General features: G+C 47.7%; 1 long non-coding RNA gene across 2 annotated transcripts in view; it reads left to right on the top strand.

The window, feature by feature from the left end:
* The first annotated feature begins 322 nt into the window (after positions 1–322).
* The window catches only part of LOC135578474 (uncharacterized), a 31,729-nt gene continuing 17,227 nt past the window's right edge, over positions 323–14,824 (top strand). For both annotated transcript variants that reach the window (XR_010470139.1, XR_010470142.1), the window contains exon 1: positions 323–457. This is a non-coding gene — a long non-coding RNA (uncharacterized LOC135578474). The remainder of the gene's footprint in view (positions 458–14,824) is intronic.

Below are 14,824 nucleotides of genomic sequence, written 5' to 3' on the forward strand. Positions count from 1 at the left end.
CTGAAGGAGCCCAGAACAAAAGATACATTGACATTTTTGCAGTGACCCAGAAAGAGGCAATATTTTGCAGTGGGGTCCCAAAGGAAGATCGTGCTTGTCCAAAAATTCTTGCAGGAAATTCTATTGTTCCCTGCAAACTTAAAAAGGGAGAAAAATCTCCCTGCTTTTATTAATGCACACACCTGCTGGTTCCTTAGTGATTGGTAAAAGTAGATAATGAAGTTGCAGAATTGTGTTTGTTTAACAGAAATGTGGGTTAAAGTGGAATGTGAGTTGACGTGAACCAGCAATGCAAAACTCCCTCTGACCCAGCTCAGAGGCTGAAGTGCAGGAGGAGCACAGGGTGCTGTGCACAGCAGGTGACAGGTTTTGCTCAGGTAATCTCACTGCCCTGAGTGGTTTGGGAGCACAAATCCATAGTTGATTTTAGAATCTACTGTATGAAGTGTATGGCTGGGTAAGTTTTTCTTTGAAATGTTTAAAAAATGTTTTTGAATCTTTTTACATATTCTAACATTTTAACAAATTCCAGTCAAAACTGTGCATTTATAAAACATTTCTAAGGCTTTTTTCCAGGATTTCCATTGACTGAAGCAGACTTTGGCACAGACTCTAACTGTACAAATCCTAGGACTATAAATATAGATTCCCAAGGACTTGACTGGAGGGAGTGACAGATGTATAGCTTGACTCTGAGATCTGCCAGGGCAACATTTTCCAGAAGCAAAAAATTAAGAATCATCTGTGTTAAATTTATCCATGCTTGAACTTCTTTGGTATGTGCAAGAGGAAATCACTAGGGAGCAGACGACTTTTTAATCAGCCAGTAGTGTAAAGTTTGTGCACTGTCTTTACGGTGATACTGTTTATTAGGTTCCTTGGGTAGAAGGGAGGATCAATAACGTATGGTGAATAACTCTCTCTTCGGTGCCTGCTCAAAGCATTGCCATATGCTCTTATGACACAGTTTAGATCTTGGATCCATATGGCCCATCTTGCTGTTGATGATACCTGCTCCCTGAGGACATGATCCAGACCCCTCTGAAATCAATGGAAAAGCTTCTTTCAGCCTCAGTGGCTTTGGAGCCAGGCTGAAATGCATTGATCTCCCATTGATGCCCCACCGCCTACCAGAGACTTTCTTGCTCTTGGGACTGGAGAGGAACCTTTTGTTTGGTCTGGTTAACAGTTTGAGAGCTGGGTTATGTTTTTTCCTCTGTTTCTAGTGACCTTTGAGGCTGGAAATGTGTTTTGGATGTGAGCTCTCGGGTAGCAGAGTGCTGTGTTTGCTCCTGCTGTGATAAGGACGGAAATGTGTGTTTAGAGGGAAGTTCTGATTAAGATCATCAAAGCGTTTCCTTTCTTCAGCTCAAACAGACCCGTACAATGCAAGTGCTGAAAGCCAAAAAGCATGATTCAATGCTTTCATCATTAGGTGATGGGGATAGAAAGGAATCACACATTTTTCAAGCCATACTGGAAAGAAGATGCTCCATACCAGCCTTGTTGGCATAGTCTTTCTGTCGGTGTCCATGATTCCCTCCACCAGAGATGGCATACAAGGGGGACGGGACCTTGGCTTGACCCAGTGCTCATGCGCATGTGCTTTTGTCAGTGATTTGCAGCGATGAGCACTGACGGCAGTTCCAGCTGACTGGCTGGAGTGCAGGGCTGAGCAATTCATGCGTTCCCAGCACAGGTTAGCAGGAAGGCCCTGGGCAAACCTCACCATCGCGCCTCCTCCCAGTTGTTCCATCTGTCAGAGGGAATAGTGGCGCTGGCCCTGTCTGCCTTGCAAGGGTACCCGTGTAGGACGTGAGTTGTTTGGGAAGGGACAGGCTCTGCTCACTGACACTGGTTCCAGCACAGTTGCCTGGTAGCTACTGAATCACTGAATCACAGAATGATAGGGATTGGAAGGGACCTCAAAATATCATCTAGTCCAATCCCAGGCCAGAGCAGGAACACCTAGATGGGGCTACACAGGAATGTGTCCAGACAGGTTTTGAATATCTCCAAAGTAGGAGACTCCACAAGCCCCCTGGGCAGCCTGTTCCAGTGTTCTGATACCCTCACTGAGAAGAAGTTTCTTCTCAAATTTTAGTGGAACCTCTTGTGTTCCAGTTTGAACCCATTACTCCTCTGCATACTGCAGATCACAGAAGCCACCTATTTATGAGACAGACCTTTATTGAAATTAATTATTTTTCCCATTGGCTGCATGCAAATCCTAATCACGTTTCTTTGCCTCCCAAAACCCAGACGTATCTTGGATCAAGGGACTCTCCTTAGCACTTACACTATTTCATCTCCCTTGGAAGTGTAGCTGATGACTTTCATTTCTTTCCTCAACATCTGCAGATCTAGAGTTCCCACTCTTACCGTTAAACACAGTGTAACATATCATTTTGAACAACCTGCTCCCTCTCTAGCCCAAGGACTAGACATTTCTTTCTTCTCTCATCCTTTGATGCACTCTTCCTTCTCTGAAATTGGGCTCTACAGCAGCTCTGCAAGGGAAAACAGCACTTCATCCTCCTTCCTAACAACTGGGAACCTCAGGTGTGCCCTTTTCTTGCTTTACATGACTTTTGCCTGCCTACAGCCCCCCTAAATAAGTCACATTATGAGAAATTCTGATGGTACTAAAAGTGCACTTAGATTGCATAGCACTCCACTTACTCAAAGGTTTACATGGAGTTTCTATCGGGTATGCAAACACTGAGGGTGATTTTGGGGTGGGATTTCCCCGCAAGTACAGTCCTTACCTTGTACTCAGTTAGTTTTGCAGGAACCCTGTCACAGTGCACAAGTGTGAATACTCTCTCCTGCATGCTGGGATACTCATGAGAAACACAAGATACTAAATTCTTCTCTTTGACTTTCCCTTATATTCTCCCCTGTCTTTCCGACCAAGATGTACACTTAAATACTAAATGATATGATGCAAAGGTCAGGAACACATGGGTGCATACGCAGAGCCCGCAACTGTACAGTGCAAAATCAACCATTTCCAACTTTCAGCCATTTCCTATGGATCTCATTAAGGCAGCACTGATGACAGTCACCAAACTATACCAAGACTCACCACACCAAAAATAGCAATAGACCTTGGCAGTGATAATTCCATCCAGGCTAGTCATACAGTCTCCACAGAGGCTATACAGGAAGGGCCTATGCCTGTCTGCATTTAAGAAGGCTTTGGACAATGCCCTTAATAGCATACTTTAACTTTTGGTCAGCCCTGAAGTTGTCAGGCAGTTGGAATGAATATATGTTGTAAATCCAATTCCAGCTGAACTAAACTGTTCAATTCTCTACTATTTTTCTTCCTAACTCCTCCTTTCTCTAGCAGTAAATGCTGAGGAAATCTCTGATGATTCTTCCCTGCCCTGCACCAGCACAAGGCATCCAATACCCATAACCATGTCCCAGCCTGGGCACTGGCTCTGTCACCTTGTGGGAAAGCAGCACATACCTTCTGATTTGGGTGAGAGCTGCTGATCATCTTCAGATAATTGGACCACCTGAATGCATTTGCAGAAAGCAAGTGTGAGGCATGGTTTTGGAAAGTCATCTCTGTTCATCCAGTTCAGCTGGGTTTCCACAGGACTGCAAAACCCCACAGCTCTGACACTAGCTAGGCTCACAAACCAGGCCCTCAGCCACAAGCAAGGCATGCTGCTGAACCAAAGAGTTGCAAATCAAATATTTTTCAGGTGAGCCATAACTGTTCTTTTCCCAGGGGATTTTTTTTTTTTTTCCTCCTGGTACTCATTTTTAGAAATGCCTGAGCTGTTTCCCTTGGAAAAAATGTGCTTGGACAAAAGAGCCTGAGAACAACACAACTCCATCTGAGAGAAGGTCCATCTGGCACAATACCATATCTCCAAAATGACCAACCATCCATGTCTACAGAAGAGCATACGAGCAGTGCCAGTCTACTTCTACCAGGGATCTGGGGCTGCTCACAGGCCTCAGTGTCTGGGACCGGCGTCCCCTGGGACCCTCACCTACCACCACCATCTCCTGCTAAGGGCCCGGGGGATGTGTCTCAGCTCAGCCTGGGGCCTGCGGTCCTGCCTGAGCTGTGTTGTACGTGTGTGTGCCCATCTCATCTCTGTCCCATCTCCTGGATGGGCCTGGGCCCTGCCCTGCAGAGAGTGGCTCTCCTGGATGGAGCCCTCAGTGCTGGGTCAGAGCTCATCATGCAGAACTTGAGGCATAAGAGACGACAAGGATGCTGTGCTGTGCTGTACTGTGCTGTACTACGCTGTTCTATTCTGTACATTCGAATGAATCAAATAAAAATGTGACTATTTGACTGAAATGCCACAAGGGTTTGAGCTCCAAAACCAATTTCAAGGACACAGAACACAAAGGATACAAGTGGAAACAGGATTGTGCTTTATTTTTTTGCAGCCTGGCAAAGGCAAGCCACAGCGCTGCAAGGGCAGCAGCAGGAACACAGGCCAAGCCGTCCTGGTTCCTGAAGAGTGAGAATGTGAAGAATGAGGATCAGGACCCACCACACACAAAAGAAGAAGAAAAGAAGTTGTGTGGTACCATGGGTTCTTTTCCAAAGCGTGACACACAGCAATGACAAGCTGAATTTTGGACTTGTGCAACTTGCTCCGGCGCTGGGCTTCTTGGCCTGGGATGCACGACAAGCGCTCTCACCCCTGCCCGGCGCTTGTGTTGCCCGCAGGGAGAGCTGACAAGTGGCAGCTGCGGATGGTGCGGCGAACCTGCAGCCCCTTCAAGCACGGGCTGCTCTGGACAAGCAAGAAGCCCTGGGGCAATGGATCCCAGGGAAGAGCAGTGCTGGCTCCCTGGCTCCTGCTGCAAACTTGCCCTGGGCAAGAGAGACCAAGAGATCCAGAACACCAGCGGTGCCTTGGAGGTGCAAGAGCAGCGGGCAGGAACTGAGGGCAAAGGGCTCAGAGGAGCCCTGAACAGGGGCTGTGCTCAATGCGACAGAGGTTAAGAAGCAACACCCGGGAGCACCCTCGGGGCCCGCCCTGGGAGGCCGTGGAGGACCCCCGGGAGCACCCTTGGAGCTCAACCTGGGAGGCTTTGATGGACCCCGGGAGCAGCCTTGGGGCTCAACCTGGGAGTCCGTGGAGGACCCTGGGAGCACCCTTGGAGCTCAACCTGGGAGGCCATGGTGGACCCCGGGAGCACCCTGGGGGCTCAACCTGGGAGTCCAAGAAGTTCCTCCCCCCCGGATGCGGGGCACGAGGGCCACCTTCGTGGAGCAGGAGCAGCAGCCACCCAGCCACAATGGCCCAAAGGTGGCCCAGGGCCGAGGAGCCGTGCTCACTGCTGCAGAGGAAGGCAAAAAACCCCACGGAGACACTTGATACTCTCGTGGGGGAAAAAAAGCCTTCCTCCCCCAGCTGCAGGACACGAGAGGCCATCTTCGTGGTGCATGAGCAGCAGGCAGGAACCGAGCCAAAAGGGACCAGAGGAGCTCTGCAAAGTGGTCATGCTCCATGCTGCAGAGGAAGGCAAAAAACCCCCGGGGACCAGGGCCAATCTGCCCCGGGGGAAAAAATTCCTTCCTGACCCCAGTGCTGGCGATCGGCTGTCCCTGAGCATGGGAGCGAGACCTGGCTCCTCGGCCCACAGGCTGGTTGTGCTGCCCAGGGGACACCCTAGCCCTAGTCTGCCTTGACCTGGAGCCCTCTCAGGGGCTTCCGAGAGCACCCAAATTACCCCAGCCTGATGGACCTTACACTTCTCACAGCTGCTGACTCTGGCTTCAAGGAGGATGAAGATGGTGAGCTCTGCAGTGCTCCTCAAGAAGGCATTCCCTTCATCTTGGCACTGCTACCCAGATGAAAAGGATTTCCATCCATTAGCTGAGCTTGGAAGTTGGCTCTGCCAGCAGATTATCTTGCAGTGGAGGACCTCCTGTGATTCCACCAGCTCCTCAAGTCCTTCCTCTGGGATGTCTTGGGGCTGCCCCTGGGCCAGCGCTGGCAGTGGACACAGGAGGCTGCGTCCTCTTCTACTACCCTGAGGCACTGTGACCTCAGCGTTGCCGGGTGGCGGCCCAGTGACATGGGGGACAGAATCCAACCTGTGCAGCCCCGCCCACCACAGCTCCGCCCAGCACCCTTTGGAGGAAGCCTTTGGGCTACTGCTGGTCCTGAGGGGATAACAGGGATAAGAGGAGCCGGTTTCAGCAGCTGCAGCCTGGGGAAATTCCAAAGTTTAGCCAGAGCCATAGGCTGAGCTGGATAGTGCCAATAGACCACCATGGGAATGAGAAACAAGTGAGCGGTGGTGACACTGATATGTGGTGGAAAGATCGGTCAAGTTGAGACCCAGAACATTTGGATCCATTGTACAGCCAGGCAAATGCTGCCTCTTCCAAAAAGCCCCTCTTCCAAAATAGCCCCCTACTGCGATCCCACTGAATCCAAGTTGTGCAGCTCCTCCATTAAACACACCCATTGGCCGTATTTATATGTGATACAAAATCCACTTCAGCCACGCTGTAAATCTCCCACAGCTGATTTTGACTTTCACCTTTTGTAGAGGAGAGGAAGAGTTCAGCTGGAAGGGACCTCATGTCAAGTTCAAACTTGTCCAGAAGAATACTGTGAGGGACAGTATCAAAAGCCTCACTAAAACTACATCTACTGCCTTCCCTTCATCCACTAAGCAGCTGATCTTTTCGTAGAAGGATATTAAATTAAACAGGACTTTCCCTTTGTGAAACCACGTTGACTGTGCCTGATGATTGCATTGTTCTTTAAATGTCTTTCATTAGCGTGCAGTATGATGTTCTCTATAATTTTTCCAGGTACTGAGGTTAGACTAACAGGTCTATAGTTTCCTGGGTCCTCCCTCATGCCCTTCTTATAAATTGGAAAAATGTCAACTAGCTTGCAGTCAGCGGGGATCTCCCCAGACTCCCAAGACCTTCAGTAGATGACCAAGATGGGTCTTGCTGTAACATCTGCTAGCTTATTCAGTACTCTAGGGTGAATCCCATCAGGTCACATGGATTTAGGATTAATTCAGCTGGTACAGCTGGCACCTTACAAGTTCAGTGCCCGCAGATAGAAACGCACTATTGCCACAGTCATAGTCCTCTGACTCAGGGGACAGGTCAGTCCAACGTCTGTCAGTATTATTCAAGACTGAGACAAAAAAAAGCATTGAATACCTCTGATTTTTCTTCATCCCTATTTATGAGGTGACCATAGTCAGCACGTATCTTGACTGGGAGATCAATAGTAGGCACCCACAACCATATCTGCTTCATCTTCCATCCCCCTAATCCTCACCCAGAGGCTCTCAACCACATCATCTCTAACTAAAACCACCAGACAGTCAAACCTCTCCCCTACATACAGTGCAACTCCTGCACCTCACCTGCCCTGCTTAGCCCTCCTAAACGGCCTATAGCCCTCCATCCCATTTGCTTACCTCACTTTGTGGAAACACAATCAGATCTTATCTAAAATCCTGGCAAATCCCCCTTTCCTTTAGGTTATAGTATTTGGAGTACTGAAAGAGTAAGGAAGATACTCTTCTTGTCATTTTGTACATTGGTGCCAAAATTGGTATGTACATTCAGACTAAGTAAATAAGGGCATTTATACCCTACACATTTAGTTGGTTGTGGTAGTGCCAGAGATGGAAGAAAGAGGTTTGGTTCTTTCTGCATGAACTTTGCAGAGACGTAGAGAGCATGCTGTCTATGGTGAAGTCTTCTTCTCGGAAAGAAGTCCTGAATTGTTTTATGTTCTTTATCATGTTTTGCCTTGCACTGCAATAGCTGTTTTCCTCATTTGGCATAGGAAAACACCTGCTTCTATGAAATGTCCTTGCAGAACTCAAGTCTGTGTGAAGAAGTTAAAGTTTTACCTCTTTCATCTCAGGAATGAGGCTTCTGCCTCAGCTCCTGGGTCCCTCGAGTTTGTTGTCCTGATGCATGCATGTTTCTCAGACTTAGGTCATGAGGGCACAGAACTCATTATTGTGCCTCACTGGGGTGTGGAAACCTTTTTGGCAAGCTGGGGTATGGTCCTTAACAAAATGCATCTTTCCTCACCTCTCCCCACACTGGTCTGTACCAGTGGGTAGTGGCTACCTTGGCCTGAGAGGAGACCGTGGCTGGGTGACAGTAACAAGCTTTGAATATGAAAAGGTCCAGTGCTGATTAAATGACACAAAACCTGTACTTTAGCTCTTCCTGATGAGTGAGGGAAAGCGAACGCCTCTCTGGAGGGCCCAAGCTCAATTCCCTCCTCCCCCATTCCCAAACTGATTGTTTTCTTCCACACTGGTGGGAGGGAGGGCCTGGAGGCTGGAAGCAGCCGGACAGCTGGGAGTTGTTCCAGCAGCAGGGAGCACTCAGCTGGCAGCACACTGATGGTTTGGAGCTGGAGGACCATCCCCTGGGGACCACTGCCAGATGGCTGGGATGAGAGTATCCCTCAGGCAGTTTTAGCCCCTGCCAGAGTGATGGAGGGAGGTGGAGCTGGAGCTGAGTGGGACAAGGATGTTTTGCACTGTTTTAGCTGGAAGGGCTTCAGGACAGGAGGGAATGTCACCCACTGTGTTTCTGTGGCTGTCAGATAGGCTGATATAAGGGAATAGCCGCTTAGGCAGAGAAAAGACCATTGGTGTTGGATATAGTGTGAATACTAAGTTTGAACTACTGTGTGAGCCAGTGTTATTCTTAGATCAGCGATTTGCCCTAGAATGCATCAAGCGAAGCCTTTTTTAAAAACACTGGAGATTCTTACCAAACATAAGGGTGGTCTACTGAAACCATATGTGCAGAAGTATCTCCTCTACAAGCCTCCACTGTGCTGCTATTCATGATTTTACATAGAGGGAGAGGTTGCTGTACTTCTCTCTGCTCCTTCTGTGCTCAGAGTGACCCTTGGTTTGCTGGATCTTTGTATGACAAGGGCAATAGAACTGCCACCATGGCCAGCCAGGGCCTCACCCCTGCTTTTCCTCTACTTTCATCCCGCTGGCTCTCGGCTCCAGTGTCAGTTCATTGCTCCCATACTCAAAAGCCATGTCCCACAGAAGATGTCCTGTTTTACAATGCTGCCTGCAGACATCCTCTCCTTAGAGGTGAAGGCAGTTCCCCAGTTGCTGTGCTGGAGCTCAGTGCTCAACCTGGTGCAAGGGTCTGTCTCACAGGCAGCTGCAATCTCAATAGGTGAGGGGAACATTTTGGGCACACGTGTATGTAATGAGTGGCCAGAAGGAAAGGGCTGGTTTTGGGACTGGTGCCCTGGGTTGGCATTCAGAAGTTGTTCTGCTGCAGCTTTGCTCCGTAGCATCAAGCATGCTGTTTACTCGCCAAGCTTCCTCTGCCAATCTGCTTTGGCACAGGGGGTGGAGAAGGAGAAGTCTACTGTTGAAACTCTGGGCTCCTGCACAGCGTTATAGTTTTCAGACTTATATGGTGCGAGGTGATGGTGAGTATGGACCTGCTAGTGGAGGGAGGAAGGAGGACTAACAGGGCTGGAGCCTTTCTCCTCCCAATGCTGTGCGTGTGTTTCTGAATCCTATGACACTGTCATGCACATCTAGTTTGTGACAGCTCTGTCACAACCCTGACCACCATGCTGGGGACTGTTAAGTTTCTGGACAGAGAGAGATGAGAAGATGGGCCTAAGGAAAATGTCACAGTTCTTGGCAAAATACCCCGACCTTTTATAGCCAATGCTAATGTGGTGAGTAAAGAAATTGCTTCACTGGGGAAATATGAATTTTAGGGAGGGGTTTAGGAGGCCCGTCAGAAGCAACCTTACACACAGAAGGAAAAGAAGGCTTCCAGATACAAAGGGCACAAAGAAGAGAGTGGGACAACAAAGGGATATGATGGCTGGGGAGAGGTTTCTCAGGGCAAGGAGAGCTCAAGGTGCTGGGAAGGCGGAAGGGTTGAAGAGGACAATTTATTCCCCGCTGGACATGTTGAGAGTCCATGGCAGTGATCCATACAGTCTGGGTATCGGTGTACCAAGGGCTTGCTGCTACTCAGGGAAAATAAGTACTGCATAAATGTAGGATCATTATTCACTCAGTATGTCAACTTGTTTAAATTTCTGAGGAGAGTAAGTATATTATGGTATTGTTATCCCATGCGGAGAGTTGTTCATTTTTAATTATAGTTCGTGAGAAATACAGACTCTAACAATGCGTCGTCTGTTCAAATAGATATATACATCTTAGGGAAGAATATAATAGTGCTGCTAAATACTGTTCTTATGAAGTGTCAGAACAAAGCACGTATGCACGTCTCCTCACATCCAGCAATAAAATACACATAGGGGACTAAACATAGAAATGTATCCTACAAGTATGTATAGCAGCTAACCGTGAGTCAACGGGACTGAACTGTGCAAATCCCTCGGGTATCTGTATGTAAACAGATATCCCCACACCCTAAGGTTGACATTGATGAAAAAGGCAATGTCTCCTATTTCCTGATTTCCTTCCTTGTTCTTCAGAAATCACTATTCCTGCATTTGGCAAAAGACAATTTAGGGATAAAATGGCAGCCAAAAACCCAATGTGATTCAGGGGGGCTCTTCCTGCCCTCAGTGGATGTTATTCACATCACCTCACTGCTGACTGCTGAGAACTGCAGAAAATAAAGTGTTGCCATCATCCTTTGTCCTGCAGGCAGCAATTTTCTGCCTGCCTGTGGGAAATAATCCTCTTTTAATTTAATTATTCATTTTTCAATTATTTAATGCAGTACTCTGGGATAGCAGCAAGGCTTTTGGTTAGTTTTCAAATAGCTGCCACCTCAGACAGCAGAGCACTGGGATCCAGCTCCCTGGGAGAAGGGATTTGTTGTCTTTGAGCCGCTGCTTTCATTAGGAGGGATATGCTGTCTCCTTTCTCTGGCACGTCCCTCGGGAAGTTTCCATGTATTCTGCCAACCTGCTTAAGTCCCATGGAGGCTTCATCCTGCCTGTCTAAAGTCCATGGCTCTGGATAAGGACTGCTGAATGTGGAACTGTCAGGAACCTGTCAATATTTCTCCTCTTACCAACTAGGAGGCTCCATGAGCATCTTCCCCACTGCCAGCTTTAACATTTAACAAGCTTTAACATTTTTTAGTGCAGGAAAAGCAAATGCTGGCCCTCTGTGGAGGCACTTCACGTTGCTCCAAGCTGGCCCCTCGAGCTGATGCCTGGATCACTTTTAGCATGACTGGTGTCTTCACCAAGATTGATTTTCCACTCCGAGCTGTATCCGTGTTAGTTCCTGAATGGCATCGGATCTGATTTGAAGGGCAGGAGTCAACCCTAAAAGATTACTGCATCAAATATAAAAGATGTTCCTACAGTATTGAGTAGGAAGAAGTTTAAAAGAAAAGAGGTCAGTTCTGCTGTCACTTGTGCAGCTTTTGATCGATGTAACTCCATTCATTCCTGTGTAGCTAATTTTGTTTTATGCCAGCATGAGTGAGAGCAGAGTCAGGCCTTCCTCCTGCAGCAGCTAAAGTGAAAAACATTTCTATTTTTAAAGCTGAAAACATTTCTTACTTTTATTTATCATGTGTCACTTTGTTGGCAGTGATGGTGTAAATGGCACATAGAAGTTAAATGAGCTATTTATGACACTGCTTATGACCCTAATGCTTGCCATCACAACCGTCACTAGGCACAGCTTGGGCAGCAGAACCAAGGAAGCCCAGGTTCCTGGGCAAAGATAAGGTGGAGGGTGTTCACATCTTTCGTCCTAAAGTGGCTAAAAGCGTCTTTTTCTTCTTTACGAATGTCTGGTTTTGCACTGCTTTTGGATGCTTGATATCTCTAAGCCCTCTAGACCTCTGTAAAATTTGGTCAGATCTGGACAAAGGACTCAAAGCTGTAACAGGAGTAAGAGGGAAACTACAGGGAGGAGAAATTGAGAGTCCCTATTTCCCTGCTAAATACGACTTAAAATGGGGGCAAATGTTTGGTGGGACAGTCTGCAGGGCAAGTCCTGGCTCCAATAAACACCTCCATGTGTGTGAAAACCTGCAGAGACCTCACCCAGGCTGGTAGACAGTTACCCGAACAAGAGGGGGAAGAGCAGAGCGGCTCACAGCAGCTTCTCACAGCCCTGCAAGTTCCGGGTTGCTCTCCATGAACAGGACACCCCCCTGCCACTCCAGTGTGGGATGAAGAGCTGCCTTTAATTTGTCTTCATCTGCCTTTGTAACACCTGGTTTGCAATACAGGAAGGCAGGATTAAGGACAGGAGTGAGGGCTGCTGATTCTGGCATCCTTTTTGCAGGTGGATGGCAGGAGATCAGCAATGCAGAGCAGACTTGTGGCTGACCCTCCGTCCTCAGGGGTGACAGTGGACTCTCCCCTGGTGAATTTGCAGGCTTATTGGAATACAAGATTATACTTCTTCCCCTCTGTGTCGCAGTAAATCCATTGGTAAGGTGTTTCACAGTGACATTTTGTCCCCTCTCACAGGAAGAAATTTCCCCCCAGCCAGGAGATTTATTCCCTGTAAAATTGAACAGGAGAATAAGATTTCCAGAGAGAGCCTGTGGCTGTAATAAAGGATGATTGGCAATTTCTTAGACTGTGCACACAAATCTTGGCAATCAGGTACCAAATTTTGTACATCCAAAACTTCACGACGGGGGGTACACAAACATTGGGGTGCAAAGCCTTCACCGAACAATGACTGGTGCTTTCAAGGATGCTCATCTCCAGATGAAGATTTTCTTAGAGGTCCTGTGAGGCTTCACCATGCTGGCTAATGAAGCAGTTCCGTGGTGCAATGTTAGCCTCAGACCACTGTCTTACGCTCCAGATTTTCTAGGGTGGCCAAACAACTCACATCCCCATCTACCAGGCCTGTTTTATTCTCCTTCAATGGGGGTCGTTACACCAATTGCATTGAAGATTGCAATGCACTCCAAGTGCTAGAGGAGCCGTACAAGTACCATGGGCTGAGATAAATATAAAATGCTATAATTTAAAGGCTCTTGCCTTTCCGTTGCTAATGGCTTAATTAAACAATAACATTTAGCAGATGTGCTTTTTCTCCTCCAATAATTCACTCCATCTGTGTCAACTAGGCCCAAATTAGTGCATCAAAATGTAGATGTTAATGTCTTATTTCAGTTTTTATGTATTAATGTACATTTACATACATATTGCTTCATCTTGTGATGAGATGAATGCCTCCTTAGAAAAAGATATTACACACTATGGAGTTTAATGAGCCTCTCTTAGTTTGTAGAGTAAGAACAGAGAAGCAAAAATCCAGAGACATGCAAATACAGATACCTTGAAAAGAAGAGAAAATTTGGCACGTGTGTATTAAGGGTGTTACATATTGAACTACAGAATCTGTGGCTCTGTGTTCTTTAGGATAGCGAATATTTTGTGACCTTTTGTTTGGTTTTGAATCAATTTTTCTCCTAAATTTACATGCTGATGAAAAAAACTTGCCTTCCTGCATGTGGAAGCAGATGACCATTTTAACATCTGGGCTGGGGTAGTGGGTAACCTAGACATATCAGTGGAGAGCTTTCTTGTTTTATGAAGTATCTTAAATAGCATTGGAGATGAATATAACTCTCCTGATTGCTATTATTATTACTTTAAAACACTGTTACTTGTGCTAAGTGCTTTCTCAAAGATGCTTGTGAATCCTTGCAGACCTTGTGATGCAGATCTTGCAAACCCTCCTCTACGATGGATGCTACAGGTGGAGGCAGTCGCACTTCTGTGGCAGCATAGAATCATAGAATGTCCTGAGTTGGAAGGGACCCACAAGGATCATCAAGTCCAATTCCTGTCCCTGCACAGGACAACCCCACAGTTCACACCATGTGTCTGAGGGCTTGTCCAGTCTCCTCTTGAACACTGTCAGGTTTGGGGCTGTGACACCTCCCTGGGGAGCCTGTTCCAGTGCTCCACCACCCTCTGGGGGAAGAACCTTTTCCTCATGTCCAACCTAAACCTCCCCCGGCACATCTTCCTGTCGTTCCCTCCGGTTCTACCATTGGTCACCAGAGAGAAGAGACGAGCGCCTGCCCCTCCTCCTCCCCTTGTGAGTAAGCTGTAGACCACGATGAGGTCTCCTCTCACGGATGAGGGCAAGGATCGCAGTAACACCCACTGGCTCCTTGTTGCCCTGCTCCCTCACACGTACCACCTGTCACGCGCTGCTGTCTCGGCCTACCGGCTAGCTGGGTTGGGATGCCACAAGGTGCCGGGCACAGCCTGTGGCCTCCTGGGTGGCTGTGTGACGGGTCCCACCAGCAGGCACTCCCTGCCACGCTGTCCCCCAGGGAGTCTGCAGGCTGTCCCACAGCCAGCCAGGCGTATGGCGGGGCTGATGAGCCGGCGTGGCCTGTTCCTGGCTGCTCCTGGGACTGGTCTTACAAGCCACGCGAATTCTGCAGCTAAATCCAGCTGGGTGATGGCTAGGTAAGAACACTCCCAGGGCTGGATTCTTTCTTTCCTTACAGTCTGAACAGCTTCTTTTTAATGCTTTTGCCATGAATTCTTATGGGTTACTTGACTTTCCGCTAATTTAATTTGGATTAATTTAATTTTAATCAGTCTGTCTTCTCAGCATCCTATTAACCTTCCAATGAACTCTCCCTATAAGGGGAACTGAAGAAGCAGACAGTTTACATTTGTTAAAATATTAGCCTTCTCTTTGGTTGGCAAAGCATTAGACAACAGAAGAAGAGCTGACACAGTCAGAGGGGATGGTGGGTGATGACCCAACCCTGTTCTCTCTGAAGAGCCCAGAAAAACTGATCTAGTGTCTGCCTGGGTCCCTTTGGCCCGGCTCATTGCAGCGGTGA

The sequence above is a fragment of the Columba livia genome, chromosome 2, assembly GCF_036013475.1.
Source record: "Columba livia isolate bColLiv1 breed racing homer chromosome 2, bColLiv1.pat.W.v2, whole genome shotgun sequence".
In the NCBI taxonomy this organism is placed as follows: Eukaryota; Metazoa; Chordata; class Aves; order Columbiformes; family Columbidae; genus Columba; species Columba livia.